The sequence below is a fragment of the Eretmochelys imbricata genome, chromosome 5 (assembly GCF_965152235.1).
Source record: "Eretmochelys imbricata isolate rEreImb1 chromosome 5, rEreImb1.hap1, whole genome shotgun sequence".
Lineage (NCBI taxonomy): Eukaryota > Metazoa > Chordata > Testudines > Cheloniidae > Eretmochelys > Eretmochelys imbricata.
Window position 1 is genome coordinate 133174551 of NC_135576.1, and position 14672 is coordinate 133189222.

Below are 14672 nucleotides of genomic sequence, written 5' to 3' on the forward strand. Positions count from 1 at the left end.
GCTTCAGAGGGAATGATCTGAACAGGGCAATTCCGAGTACTCCATCCCCTCTTGGCCAGTCCTGGCCTCTGGGAAGTTGACTAACTTCTCAACATTGGCACTTCCCATTGCCAAATCTTCATGGTCCAGATCCTCAGCTGGTGCAAGCCAGCACTGACTTTAAGGGAGCTACACCAGTTTGCATCGGGTGAGGATCTAGCCCATGTGTGGTTTTGTCCCTTCTGGCCCATATTAAGCCCTGCCTGCCGCCTCCGATGCCTGGCTGGAGCATTTCCATGGTTGTGACTGCAGTGCTTCTTGATAGATAGTTACACTGAACACTATATTATTGTCACCTCTGACGGAGGGCGTTGGGGACATGACTCACATTAAACGGTAATACAGAGCACCTGTTTGCTGTGAGGACCTTTGCACCTCAAGCTACAGGTCTGTTAAGATGCTGATTAAAGAGATCAACAAGTATTTTGGCAATAATTTGATGTTTAACTTTCCGCCTGCTATTGAAATGCTAATGAAATGTTTTAAGGTGTCATACATGCTTTTATGGATTAATAAGCAATAAGTGTACAAGTTACACTTTTTATGTGATTTAGAATTAATTGCAGGGTGGTGAGATTTTCTCCTTTATATACCTATTAAACCCGCGTAACTGCTCTTTTTACAGTTGATTGGTGTTCATTTAACATACAGTAATTGCTCTTTAAAGGCTTTAAGTAAGTGCATATTTGAAACAATTTACAGTGTTAGCAATTTCCTGGTGGTATTCCTCAGAGGTATAGGAAAGCAAATTGTTTTCAGCTCTGGGATTCTCCTGCAGTATGGCATGTGTGCAGAGCGGTGTGCCATTGGGACTCTACCTTGAATGATGGCAAACACGTAAGGAGGCTCTTCTTCTTAGGAATGAGTGATAACGTAGCATGCCTGGCAGTAGCAAGTTGAGCAAAGAGGATATTGGGATGTGTCACTAGAAAACAAACCAGAAGGGACTAAGGAAGAGGCCCTGGGACCTAGCGGATAGAGCACTGGGCTGGGCGTCAGGAGACCTGGGTTCTGTGGCTGACTTGCAGCACCTAGCACGATGGGGTTCCAGTCTTGACTGCACTTTTAGGCCCCACTGTAAGGTAAATGATAGCTTCAGAAAACAGCTGAGGCAACGTAAACCCTCTCCTCTCTATCCATTTCTCTTCCAGTATTCAGACTCAACCACAATCTCTGGGAAAAGTTCTGAGTGATAAGGATAACAATAGCAAAAGTGTGTGGGCTTTCCTTTCCCACCTAACCAGCTGTGGGAGAGCTCTGCCTTGTTAATCTAGAGGACACCAAGGTGTTGCTGCCAATGCTTCTGAGCTGTGGGCACAAGACTAATTTGCACTGGGGAGAAATGGGAATCTGATGTGGGGCGCGAGGTTAAAGGCTTAAGCAATCCTGCAGTGGGACTAGTTGCATGCACAAGTGTGTTTGCAAGACTGGGGCCTTGCACTAAGACAGAAGCAGTTGAGAAGAAGGAAGATGGAGAAAGCCTAGAACATTTCACTTCAGGAAATGGGGGAATAGATATGAGTTTTCAGTCTTTGGATGCTCAAATTGCAGGACTCCTACAGCAATGAAAAGCTGAGTCTATTTGTTACCTATTTCCTTTCCCTGACCAACTGAAATGCTTAGGTGTAGAATATAGTTATATTTGCTGTGGAGTCTGATTTGCTGTAACAGCAAAATGGGGGGGGGGTCATTCTAAGTGTTTACTGAAATGTGTTTAATATGGACGTAGGCCTTGATCCTCCAAACACTTATGTATGTTCTTAACTTGACTCATCTGCATAAAATTAAGCATGTGGTTAAGTTTTTTGCAAGGTCCGAGCCTTATTTTTGCCCTCCTTCTAACTAAAAATTTCTTCTTATAATTACTCCACAATTCAGACTCATTCCATCTAGTGACCTCAAAGGAACTGCATCAGATCATGTATTAAAAATGCTTTATCTTTGACACATTTCCCATTTAAAACAAAAACCCATCATTTTCGGCCTCAGCCCAGTTAAGTACGTGCATAACTTTAAACATGCAGTACCTGACTGTCAGTGGAACCACTCAGATCTTGTGCTTCCTGTTCTGCACATATTTAAGTGCTTTGCTGAGTAGGGATGGACTGTCTGATGCAATGCCCATTGAAGTGAACAGGAGTCTTTCCACTGACTTCAAAGGACTTTGGATCTGGCCTTTCATCCCTAACTTGTCGCCATATTGGACATCTTAGCCCACCCTGACTCTAGCTTGGTGGAAGAGGCCATGTTCTTTGCTGGGATTCCAATTTACCAAATATCAATGCAGGGTGAGTGTCTAAATTGATTTCTAGGGTTTCCGTTGGCCACAGATGTCTATGGATCTTCAGGTTTATTTTGTGTCCTCACACAGAAAAGGCATTTGGTTAGCATCTAACCCTGTATTCGCCTTCTCAGGGCACACACACTCTCATATGCTGGGTCTCCCTGGAGGATGGTCTCGTGGCTAAGGGCATTAATCAAGTACTTGGGAGACCTGCATTCAAGTCCTTGCTCTGTCACAGACTTCCTGTGTGATTTGAGGTAAGTCTCTTAGACATCTGCATTGCAATCAGTGTTGTGATTGCAGCTCAGGTAGGTTAAACCCATGTTAGCTTGAATTTAGCTAGCACAGCTAAAAAAATAGCAGTGAAGATACAACGGGACATGTGTACTAGTGCTCTCAACCCATGCCATGGTCTGCTCTGCCTTGTCTTCACTGCTCCTTTTAGCCAGGCAAGTTAGAGTAAAGCTAGGCAGGTATGTCTATGTAAGATGCAATCACAGCTCCAATAGCACTGTGGACCTCTCTTCATCTCTCTGTACCTCAGTTCCCCATCTGTAAAATGGAGATAATAGCATGGCTCTGCCTCACAGGGTGTTGTGAGGATAAATACATTAAAGACTGTGAGGTCCTCAGATAATATGGGAATAGGGGCCAGATAGGTAGGTACGATAGATAAACAGGCATATGCTATAAAGCACCCTCATCCCCATCTATTGAGAAATCTACAGAATTTGGGGGGCAACAGAAAACAGATTACTGCTTCTTAAGTAACTGAGACTGCAGGATGCATAATGTCTGCTATTTAAGTGACACCAGTATCTGAAATCCAGTACACAAGGTGTAAGTGAAGGAAGAATATGGCTTGAAATCTGTATGCTGGAGAGGTAGAGCACATTGAAGAGAAAGCAATTTTTGTTTCACATCGTTCCTTTTGTATCCTGGTGACAAGGCAGCATAATAAAGCTTAACTTTTTTTCCCTCCCAATTGCTGCCTTAAAAGAAAACAGGGAAGACCTATCTTTAGCATCAAATGAACAATGGGCACTCTTCCAGAGACGAGAAGGAGCTGCTTTTGAAAGAGTTGTGGAGGAAAGTGCAAAATGTTCTAACTTCACATGAAATAAATATTTAAATGATATGCATTTGGCACATTGTCTTACAGATGTCAGTGTAGCATTTACACTTCAGGTTTATACAAAACCCTGGCTTGGTGGGGGACGTGGGAGACAAGGGAGCTAGAAATCTCTTAGCATAGATAGGAATACCCAGAGATCCACTAACACATGCTTTTCATGTTCAAAACACTTTAGAAACAGTAACTAATTAAATTAATAGTCATACTACAAGCTGGTATATTTCATCCTATCAAACAGACACAGTATAGCTGAAATCTTCAAGGACGGGGCGGTGCTGCCTCATAGAGCCGGGGGAGATGCCGCAGTCACAAGGCACATGCACGGCCCCTCTGTGTACTGCTAGGCAAAAGTCTCCACCTCTGGGGCACTGGGCATACACACACCTACATGGAATACACGTCTACCTTACATCTCGAGGAACCATGGTTACAGTCAGTAACCGTTTCATTTTCAGAGCTGCCTAGGAGATATGGACACATTAAGTTGAATGGGATTTGGGCATCTAAATCGTTTAGGCAGCTTTGAAAATTTCAGCAGAAGATCTTGGGCCGATCCAGTTTGCACTTCGGAAGCCACCTGGAACAACTGAAGTACTACAGAACGTGGATTCTACTTACAGGGCCAGATTCTCAAAAGTCAGTGGAGCTGAATAACACCTGCTAGGAATCTGGTCCCCAGAGTTTGGGGGTTGATCCAAAGCCCACTGAAGTCCAGGGAAAGATTCTTATTTACTTTAGTGGGCTTTGGCCTGGGGCTGGGGCGAGAAGTTCTTACCAACTGGTTCACTGCTCCCGAGTTGCAGTGCAAAGGTGGGTTGTGCGGGGGGCAAGAATGTTTTTCCATCGAGAACCCTCTAAAATTGCTGCTGCACCGTCATGTCTAGCCATGCTACCCGAAAAGGCACCGAGGGGATCCACAGGCCATTACAAACAAGCAATAGGCACCCTCATCTTGCAGAAGTGAAAAGAAAGCCCATGCTCCCTGCACTGTGTCTCCCTTTTATGGTGCAGGATGGATAATCCAGGCACATAACTTGCCAACAGACACTTTTCTGGAGCTAATTTTAAAGAGGTTAGAGCCGGTTAATGGATTAGCTTGTTCTCTGTGTTATCAGGATAGATTTGTTATTTTTGACAGAACAATGACCGGGGTTTTACATAATCCACTTCAGATGGGGCAGGTGGGATTCTGCCAGTTTCATTCCACTGTTGAACAGGCATCTGTGATTCATAGCAGAGCCTATCACACCAAACCATGAATAGCTTCATTTTATTAAAAAATGAAATCCCATAAATCTGGGTCACGCCCCTAAGAACTCAGGTAAAAAATATAATTTTAATGGGTGTGTCGCACAACATCAAACTGTCTAGATTTTCCTAAAAAACTAATGTCTCTGATAGCAGATGCCACCAGGGCAGCTCAAGCATTGTTGGCTATTTATCTTCAGGGTATGTTTTCCCTTTTCAGAGTAACAGCAGTGTTAGTCTGTATTCGCAAAAAGAAAAGGAGGACTTGTGGCACCTTAGAGACTAACCAATTTATTTGAGCATAAGCTTTCGTGAGCTACAGCTCACTTCATTGGATGCATACTGTGGAAAGTACAGAAGATCTTTTTATACACACAAACCATGAAAAAATGGGTGTTTACCACTACAAAAGGTTTTCTCTCCCCCCACCCCACTCTCCTGCTGGTAATAGCTTATCTAAAGTGATCCCTCTCCTTACAATGTGTATGATAATCAAGTCGGGCCATTTCCAGCGATCACTTTAGATAAGCTATTACCAACAGGAGAGTGGGTTTGTGTGTGTGGAAAAAAAAAAAAAGGGAAAGGGGGGGGAGAAAACCTGGATTTGTGCTGGAAATGGCCCAACTTGATTATCATACACATTGTAAGGAGAGTGATCACTTTAGATAAGCTATTACCAGCAGGAGAGTGGGGTGGGGGGAGAGAAAACCTTTTGTAGTGGTAAACACCCATTTTTTCCATGGTTTGTGTGTGTAAAAAGATCTTCTGTACTTTCCACAGTATGCATCCGATGAAGTGAGCTGTAGCTCACGAAAGCTTATGCTCAAATAAATTGGTTAGTCTCTAAGGTGCCACAAGTACTCCTTTTCTTTTTGTTTTCCCTTTGGTGTTTGTGCTTCTCTCTCATTAGTGCCAACACATCAGGACTAACTGCCTGTAACTGCAAGGACAGGTGGCCTTGTGGTTACGGTACTGCAGTAAGGTTCAGCAGAATGATGTTGGATGCCTGGTTCTGCTACATGGTTCCTGTCTGCCTTTGTGCAAGTCACTTATTTTGGCTGTGCTTTGGTTCCTCACCTGTAAATTGAGATTCAATCAACCTCTCTCCCTTTGGGGGTTGAAGGTAAATTCATTAATGGGATGAGGTGCTAAGATGGGGGATAGGGTCCATGGAAAATAGGTCTTTACCAGATGGTCCAACAATCCTGGACCACATGGCACACCAGTACTTTGGGTGGTTCTTCACTAGCGGCCTCTCTTCATGTGATGCACTAAATACAGTAAAGTCTGTCTAAAGGAGCCATCCAAATATTTGTTTCATAATGGAAATGATCTTTTAGCTTTTAAGTTTTGCAAAAATTATGCCAGAAATTTTGAGGTTTCTTTAAAGTGAAGATTTGAAAACAAGGGGTTGTTTTTTTGGAGAGTGAGGTGGTGGTTGTAGGTACTATTGTAGTTGAATCCTCAGAATTTATTTTGGTTGCTATTAAAATCTCTAAAATTGACACTTGCAAGTAATTAACATTACCCAGTATACTGTATGGGAGGTAGAGCAAATAGCAAGATGCAGTTAATTTGGCCTAAGTAAACACTGTAATAATTTATAATGATGCTCATTGTATTTAACAAAAATTACAAGTGAAATAAAGATTTTGCCCTATGGTATGGAACAAGCAAGACAACTTGATCTGAAAAGTTTATCCCTCAGACTAAACTTTGTTTTGATGTTGCTGAGTGTGATGGGACATCCGCCCCACACTGGCCTGTAAGGAGTTAATGGAGCCACAAGGAGGCAGTGCAGCAAACAGCCAATAGGTGAGTGGCTGCGAGGAGCAGCCAATCAGGGCCTGGCAAGCTCACATAAGAAGAGCTGCAGGGCAGAGCAGGTTGAGTTGCTCCCTGGAGCTCAAGGAGGGAGGACTAGGTGCCTTGCTGGAGGAAGAATGCTTGCATCTTGGACAGGATCAGGGGAGTGAGAGCAAGCTCCTGGCTGACTGGTATACTGAGGCCCTGAGAAAAGAAAAGGAGTACTTGTGGCACCTTAGAGACTAACCAATTTATTTGAGCATGAGCTTTCGTGAGCTACAGCTCACTTCAGCTGTAGCTCACGAAAGCTCATGCTCAAATAAATTGGTTAGTCTCTAAGGTGCCACAAGTACTCCTTTTCTTTTTGCAAAGACAGACTAACACGGCTGTTACTCTGAGGCCCTGAGGATAGGGAGAAGAAAATACTGAGGCTGCAGGGATGTGACCCTGTGAAATAGACTGAGAGGTTGGAGGGAGCAGCACGTGGCTGCCACCTACAGGGTCCCTGGTCCAGGACCTGGAGTAGTGGGTGGGCCCAGGTCCCACCCTCACGCCCACTTGCCACTGAGGAAATGTCTTGACAGTTGGATTGCGATACTGTCCCCTGGAAGCGGGGAGCAAGCCCTGAAGACACCGCGGTCCTTGGAGAAACACGGATCCAGGAACAGAAGTGACGGCAGGCGAGATACCACCAGGAGTCAGCGTGCCGACTTGTGGAGCTGATCCACAAGATGACCAGTAGGAGGCGCTGGCATGATGGGTCCCACCCCATCACACTGAGGGAGACTTACTTGTATTTACTGGTTGAAAATTTTCCAATGGACCAATCTTGTTTGAAAATGTTGATTCAACAAAATTGAAAAGTTCTGCAGGGGCTCATCAGTTTCACTAAAAAAAATTTAAATGATTAATTTAAGTAAAATCAAAATGAATCATTTCAGTATTTTCATTGCAAAATAACTTTTTTGTTTCAACTTTTTTTATTTTTGATTTCATCTTTTATGCTAAACAAAAGTTCTGATTTTATCTAAACAAAATGTTTCTATTGACCCAAACCAATATGTTTTGGAATTTTTCATTTTGTGGAAAATTCAAAATTTCTCCATTTGTTCTGATTCGGAATGAAAGTGGATTTCAAAACCGTGGAGTTTCCAGTGAAATGGAAATGTTGGCTTCTTCACAGCTCAACTTGAAAGCTTTATTATATTTACCATATTCTGACAGTAAAATAGACCCACACCGTCTAACTCAGTTACGTCACTTTTACATTGATTTAATTAATTTAATAGAGTTATATCAACATAATACTGGTGGAACAGAGCTGAAAATCAGACCCATACGTTGAGGCCAGATTCCCATCTGATGTAAATTGGAATAGGGCCACTGTTTTTTTTTTTACATGGAGCTATGTCAATCAAAAGCAACTGAAAACGTGGTCCTTTATGTTTTGTATTAGTAACATAACATTTTTTAACATAGGTTTCCATTGATCTTTTATGACGAGATTGCAAAGCTAAGTCCTATAAGGTGTTTGATTTCTGGTCACTGCTACAATAAAATTAACACGAAATGACAATATTTCACATGAATGTTGGCACTACAGCTGAGGATATGGTGGGGGCGGAAATCTGCAAATATCTGTTTGAATTCTGGTTTACTGACAGACTAACTGAGTGACTCAATATGTGCGGATATTGAACCGGAGGATCATGTGTGTATGGTTAACTCAAGGCCTGCCCTTGGCAGATTCCTGAGAATGTGTGTTGTGCACATTAGTTACATTCTCTAGGGCTCTTTCTGGAAATTTTGCACTCTGGTGATGGGTTGCAGTATAAAAGTATAAGATAGAATTCAACTGTGTTCACTTCCTTTCTCTAGGAATGCATGCTAAAACAATACAATTTAAGAAAATGTTGTATGCTATTCACAGAAAACAAGTTATGAATATTGCAAATGTGAGCATTTGTATCAAAAACTCGGTTCAAAGAGTGCCGCCCTCCAGTCAAGGAACAGAATGTACCCTGTTACTAAGGGGTGTCAAATTTTGAATTTCAAATATGGAATGCTTGCAAAGAACTGCTTTATCAATATGCTACAGGCGAAGAATTCTTTGTTACAATTATTAGGTGAATAACTTCAAATAGCAAATGCACTTGAGAAAGTTGCCAGTTTTTGCAACTATTAATATTACATGGCAAAATTGGGCAAATAATTTTTTTCCTCAGCTCTGGCTGATATTTGGAAGGTGACACATATACAGTAAATGGAGCGCTAGTGAAGGTGTCTTATGCACTAGATTTAAGATGTGAGGTGAGGTTTTAAGATAATAGAAATGTAGGACTGGAGGTGACTTCGAGAAATCATGTAGGTCAGCCCACTGCACTGAGGCAGGATTAAGTAAACTCCTAGACCATCCTTGACAGGGGTTTGTCCAACCTGTTCTTGAAAGCTGCCAGTGATAGGGATTCCACAACCTCCCTTGGAAGTCTATTTCAGAGCTTAGCTACCCTTCTAGTTAGACAGTTTGTCCTAATATCTAACCTAAATCTCCCAGGATCCTCTCTAACCACAGCCAGGATTGACCCTTCTAGGCCCCACTAGATACGCCCTCCCAGACTGACAGCAAACCATGGATAGCTACTCTTTGAGTATAGGCTTTCAATCAGTTTGCACCCACCTTCCAGTAATTTCAGCTATACCTCATTTCCCTAGTTTGCTTATGAGATGGGAGGAAGGAAGAGTCAGAGGTTAGGGTACTAACCTGGAAGACCTGAGTTCAAGTCCTTGTTTTGTCATGGACTTCTTATGTGACCTTGGGCAACTCACTTAGCTTCTATGTGCCTCAGTTCCTCATCAATAAAATGGGGAGTGTAGGACTTCCCTACCTATACACATTAAAGATTACGAGACATTCAGATACAAGTACCATAGATAAACAAGTCAATTACAATAAATGGGAAAGGTGTTATCACAAAATAATATAGGAACTCTTATCCTAGGTGTCTGGGCATTGAAACCAGTGGGAGTCAGATTGGCCCCATAGTGCCTTGTTAAATAGATAAATCATTTCAAAACTTGTTCCTCACAATGTGCTGTGCTGTGAAAACCTTTCCCTTTTGCCTGCTATGGCTGTCTATATTACCAATGTATCTCCCCAGATTCTTTCTGGTATGTCCTCAAATAGGATGTCGCACATACTTTCCTTTTCCTTTTATTGAGGAATAAGGACATGGGTAATACAAGTCTGGCATTGACTTTGCTGGGAAACGATCAATACAGCAGCCACTTGCAGTTTCTCTGTTTTAAAAAGAATCTTTTAATACCTAACTCTATCTACAGTTAAGCCTGTGCTACCTCGGCGATGTCAACAGGCAAGTGTGGACGTAACTGAGGGCCTATTCTGGCCCTTGATTCAAAACTTAACATGGGCCAATATTACAGTGGACACACAGGCAAGAATAAAAGAAAAGGTTTCAGAGTAGCAGCCGTGTTAGTCTGTATTCGCAAAAAGAAAAGGAGGACTTGTGGCACCTTAGAGTAACAAATTTATTTTTATTTATATTTATTTATTTTTAGTCTTATGCTTGAGCTTATTCTCAAATAAATTTGTTAGACTCTAAGGTGCCACAAGTACTCCTTTTTTATTAAAGGAATAGTCACCGTATTGTAGTAATAACCCCCTAACCTCTTGCTAGTCGAAACCTAAAGTTATCTTGGAAAGACACAGCAATAAATAGTAGGGCTGTCGATTAATCGCAGTTAACTCATGCGATTAACTCAAAAAAACTAATCGTGATTAATCACAGTTTTAATCACACTGTTGAACAATAGAATACCTATTGAAATTTATTAAATTTTTGGATGTTTTTCTACATTTTCAAATATATTGACTTCAATTACAACACAGAATACAAAGTGTACAGTGATTGCAAATATTTGCACTGTAAAAATGCTAAACAAAGAAATAGTATTTTTCAATTCACCTCAAACAAGTATTGTAGTGTAATCTCTTTATCATAAAAGTGCAACTTACAAATGTAGACTTTTTTTTGGTTACATAACTGAACTCAAAAACAAAACAGAGTAAAACTTTAGAGCCTATAAGTCCACTAAGTCCTACTTCTTGTTCAGTCAACTGCTAAGACAAACAAATTTGTTTACATTTACGGGTGATAATGCTGCCCGCTTCCTACATACAAGGTCACTTGAAAGTGAGAACGGGTATTCGTATGGCACTTTTGTAGCTGGCATTGCAAGGTATTTACATGCTAGATATGCCCCACATTCATATGCCCCTTCATGCTTTGGCCCCCATTCCAGAGGACATGCTTCCGTGCTGATGATGCTCATTTAAAAAAATAATGCATTAATGAAATTTGTGACTGAACTCCTTGGGGGAGAATTGTATGTCTCTTGCTCTGTTTTACCTACATTCTGCCATATATTTCATGTTATAGCAGTCTCAGATGATGACCCAACACATGTTGTTTGTTTTAAGAACACTTTCACTGCAGGTTTGACAAAACGCTAAGAAGGTACCAATATGAGATTTCTAAGGATAGCTACAGCACTCGACCCAAGGTTTAAGAATCTGAAGTGCTGTCCAAAATCTGAGAGGGACGACATGTGGAGCATGCTTTCAGATGTCTTAAAAGACCAACACTCTGATGCGGAAACAACAGAACCTGACCCACCAAAAAAGAAAATCAATCTTCTGCTGGTGGAATCTGACTCAGATGATGAAAATGAACATGTATTGGGTCGTGCTGTTTTGAATCGTTATTGAGCAGAACCCATTAGCAGCATGGATGCATGTCCTCTGGAATAGTGGTTGAAGCATGAAGAGACATATGAATCTTTAGCACATCTGGCATGTAAATATCTTGTGAGGCCAGCTATAACAGTGCCATGCAAATACCTGTTCTCGCTTTCATGTGACATTGTAAACAAGAAGCGGGCAGCATTATCTCCTGCAAATGTAAACAAACTTGTTTGTCTGAGCAATTGGCTGAACAAGAAGTAGGACTGAATGGACTTGTAAGCTCTAAAGTTTTACATTGTTTTATTTTTGAATGCAGGTTTTTTGTACATAATTGTACATTTACAAGTTCAACTTTCGTGATAGAGATTGCACTACAGTACTTGTAATGGGGGAATTGAAAAATACGATTTCTTTTGTTTTTTTAAAGTGCAAATATTTGTAATAAAAAATAAATATAAAGTAAGCACTGTACACTTTGTATTCTGTGTTGTAATTGAAATCAATATATTTGAAAATGTAGAAAACATCCAAAAATTTTAAATAAATGGTATTATTGTTTAACAGCCCGATTATTAATTAATCGTGATTTTAATTGTGCAATTAATCAAGATTGATTTTTTTAATTGCTTGACAGCCCTAATAAATAAGTCTATATTCTTGTTGGTGCCAGGTAGAGGCTGTTTAGCATAACTGTGCCACATCCCACTCAAAGCACTCACCTCCTTTCCTTCATGTTTCCCAAGGTACCATGGATATGAGCAGGTAAGGCTTTGACTGTGTGTGGGTATTTCTTTCTCAAGGACATTAAATGTGTATCCATTGGGGGCTCAACTGAGGCTTTGGGTCAAACCCTGAGCCACGGGCAGCATGTCGTTGCATGGCCCCAGGAGCAGTCTGGGAACTGGAGTGTCACAATCGAGTCCCCATGCTCGAGAGGAGAGGAGGGGAGCCATTTGTACCAGCATGGCACGGTTGATTATTTATATTTATTACTATAGTGCCTAGGAGCCCTAGTCATGGACCAGCAGCCAACCAAACTAAAAGACCATCCCTGGCCCGAGAAGCTGACAATGTAATCCTATTCCCACCCTCCCCACCTCCCGCTAAACCTCAGACATCCCCAGATTGCTGCACAAAATAAAATTCCCTTCAAATTAGGGAGCTCTTTAAGGTTTAATTAGTTTTGATTAAAGTACAGCACTAACCTGTGTTCTTATTTTGAACTCTCAGGTGGTGCACATTTTCACTGCAAATCCCCTTTTCTCTCTGAACAGGACATCTGGCACCCTCGCAGACCTGGAGATTTAATTAAAGCGAAATTGACACCTGGAGGTAGGAATCCACATTCTCAAATTACTATTAAAGCTAATGAAAAAAAAAAAAAACACCCCGCATGCTAATAAAGGCAAATGTAAAAGGCTGGATTGAAGTGATACTCTCTCACCTCTGTGGAATATGAGATGAAGGGAGTTTGGGGGCTGAATTCCACCTCCAGTGAGATCAGGAGAATTAAGCTGGAAGGGGTGGGAGACAACCACTTTTTGACAGCTTTCTCCAGCTCTTGGAAATGTGGCAGGCAGCCAGTTGACAAGATCCTGTTACCACTGTAAAAGGCCGTTGAAAGGGGTGCTCTAAGGATTGCAGAAAAAGCAAAGGCAGAGATCACGTCAGTATTGTGGCAAGACCTTGCTCAGCTCAATTTCTTACCTACCAAGTTCTGAGGAGGACACCCAGAGGTTACACTGATACCCTGGAGCACAGGCGGCTCAAATATTCAGGCACTTCAGCTTCCTGGCATTCATCTTGGGCATCTCAAGAGTCTGAGCAAATCTGAGAGTGCATCATTGCCCATAGTGTGCACCAGCTTGTCCATCTGTCTCTCTTGGAGTGATGAGCCGCAGTTGAAGGCACTGAGTTCATCCAACAGACCGGTGACACCTGGGGGTGCTGGGGTGTGTTCCATGCTTTGCTGCGTGAGAGCTTTGTTGAGATCAGATGCCCTTTGTCAGAAACCACTTCCTGCTCTGCACTTCCTCCTGGCTGCAACTTCCTGCTTCTGCTAGCGTTTCAGTTTGTCAGAGAGATGGTCTCTTGTCTGAGGCATCAAGAGGTCTCATCTCTAAAATAAGACAGTAAATATATTCCAATTTTTAATGCTGGAAAAAACCAACATTGGAACAGGAAAAAGTTTTTCAAAGGAAAAAACCATTCTATTGTTTTGGAATCCTGGGGTCTGGGTTTGCATGAAGGGATCCTACTGACTTGTTTAGAGGATTGATTGTGGGTGAAGGTCCTGTCACCTCCCAGTATCTTCCATGAATAGAGGATAATCCTCATGATGGCTTGGAATGAGTGTCCAAAGTGTTTTCAAGCCCTTGGAACTTCCCCAGGAAACTAAGGGCCAAATCCTTAGCTGGCATAAATCAGTATAGCATCATTGGCTTTGATGGATCTACATCAATTTACACCAACTGAAGATCTGGCCCAAAGACTCCAGATACCCTTCATTGCTTTGTAGAATAAACTGCCATGCAGATCTGCATGGCCAGATGGGCAGATTTTCAACCCTGACGTTCTGCCTGTTAAACACTTAGAAATTCCAATAATTGGCTCCAGTGGCAAAACGACTCATCCTTCCAACCTTTTCAGTGTCTTGTAAGGTGTTCAGAAGATGATGTAAATAGCTAGTTGGATCTAGCTCTGAGTGTCTCTAAAGTCATTGTGGAGAAGTAAATTCTGTAAGTATCACATAAATTTGAAATGTTATGTAAGCCATGGTTCCAAGTGTTTGAAAATGTAAGACAGGAGTTGTCTTAGGATCCAATCTCATACACAGTGGCACAAGCAAAATTGCATAACATTCTGCTTAGCTGACACTTGTGTAGTAATGCTGAGTGCTTCCGTGGGAAGTAGGACTGTCGTGCGGTCGGCCACAAATCCAGACCGTGTGTGAGTGTTGCCTTTTGAGGTTGAGTAATACTTTACACAAAGGTATCCAACATGCTGTAGGACGAAGGCAGCACTCACTTTGTGTTCTGGATCCTGGATAGTATTCCAGCAAGAAACATGCACTACAATAATACCCTGGACCCAATAATGTGTCCGACTGATGCATGGTCTTGTCCTTTAAAGTATGGCTCTGAGGAGTGACTGAGAAAGGGCATCATGAAGCTGCATATTCATAGTTTCTCAACTAGTGTCTGATCAATTTTGCCCAGTTTACAAGTACGAAGCTTTTTTCCCCCCCATCTGTCAGCCCCAGGAACTCGATCCCAGATCTGAGACCAAGCTGGTCCATTCCTTCTCATTCATTAGCAGCAGAAATAAAGGCCAAATCTGATTCTCAGTTACACCTGTGCACCACCATGTCTTGAGATGATGCCCTCCCCATCACCTGT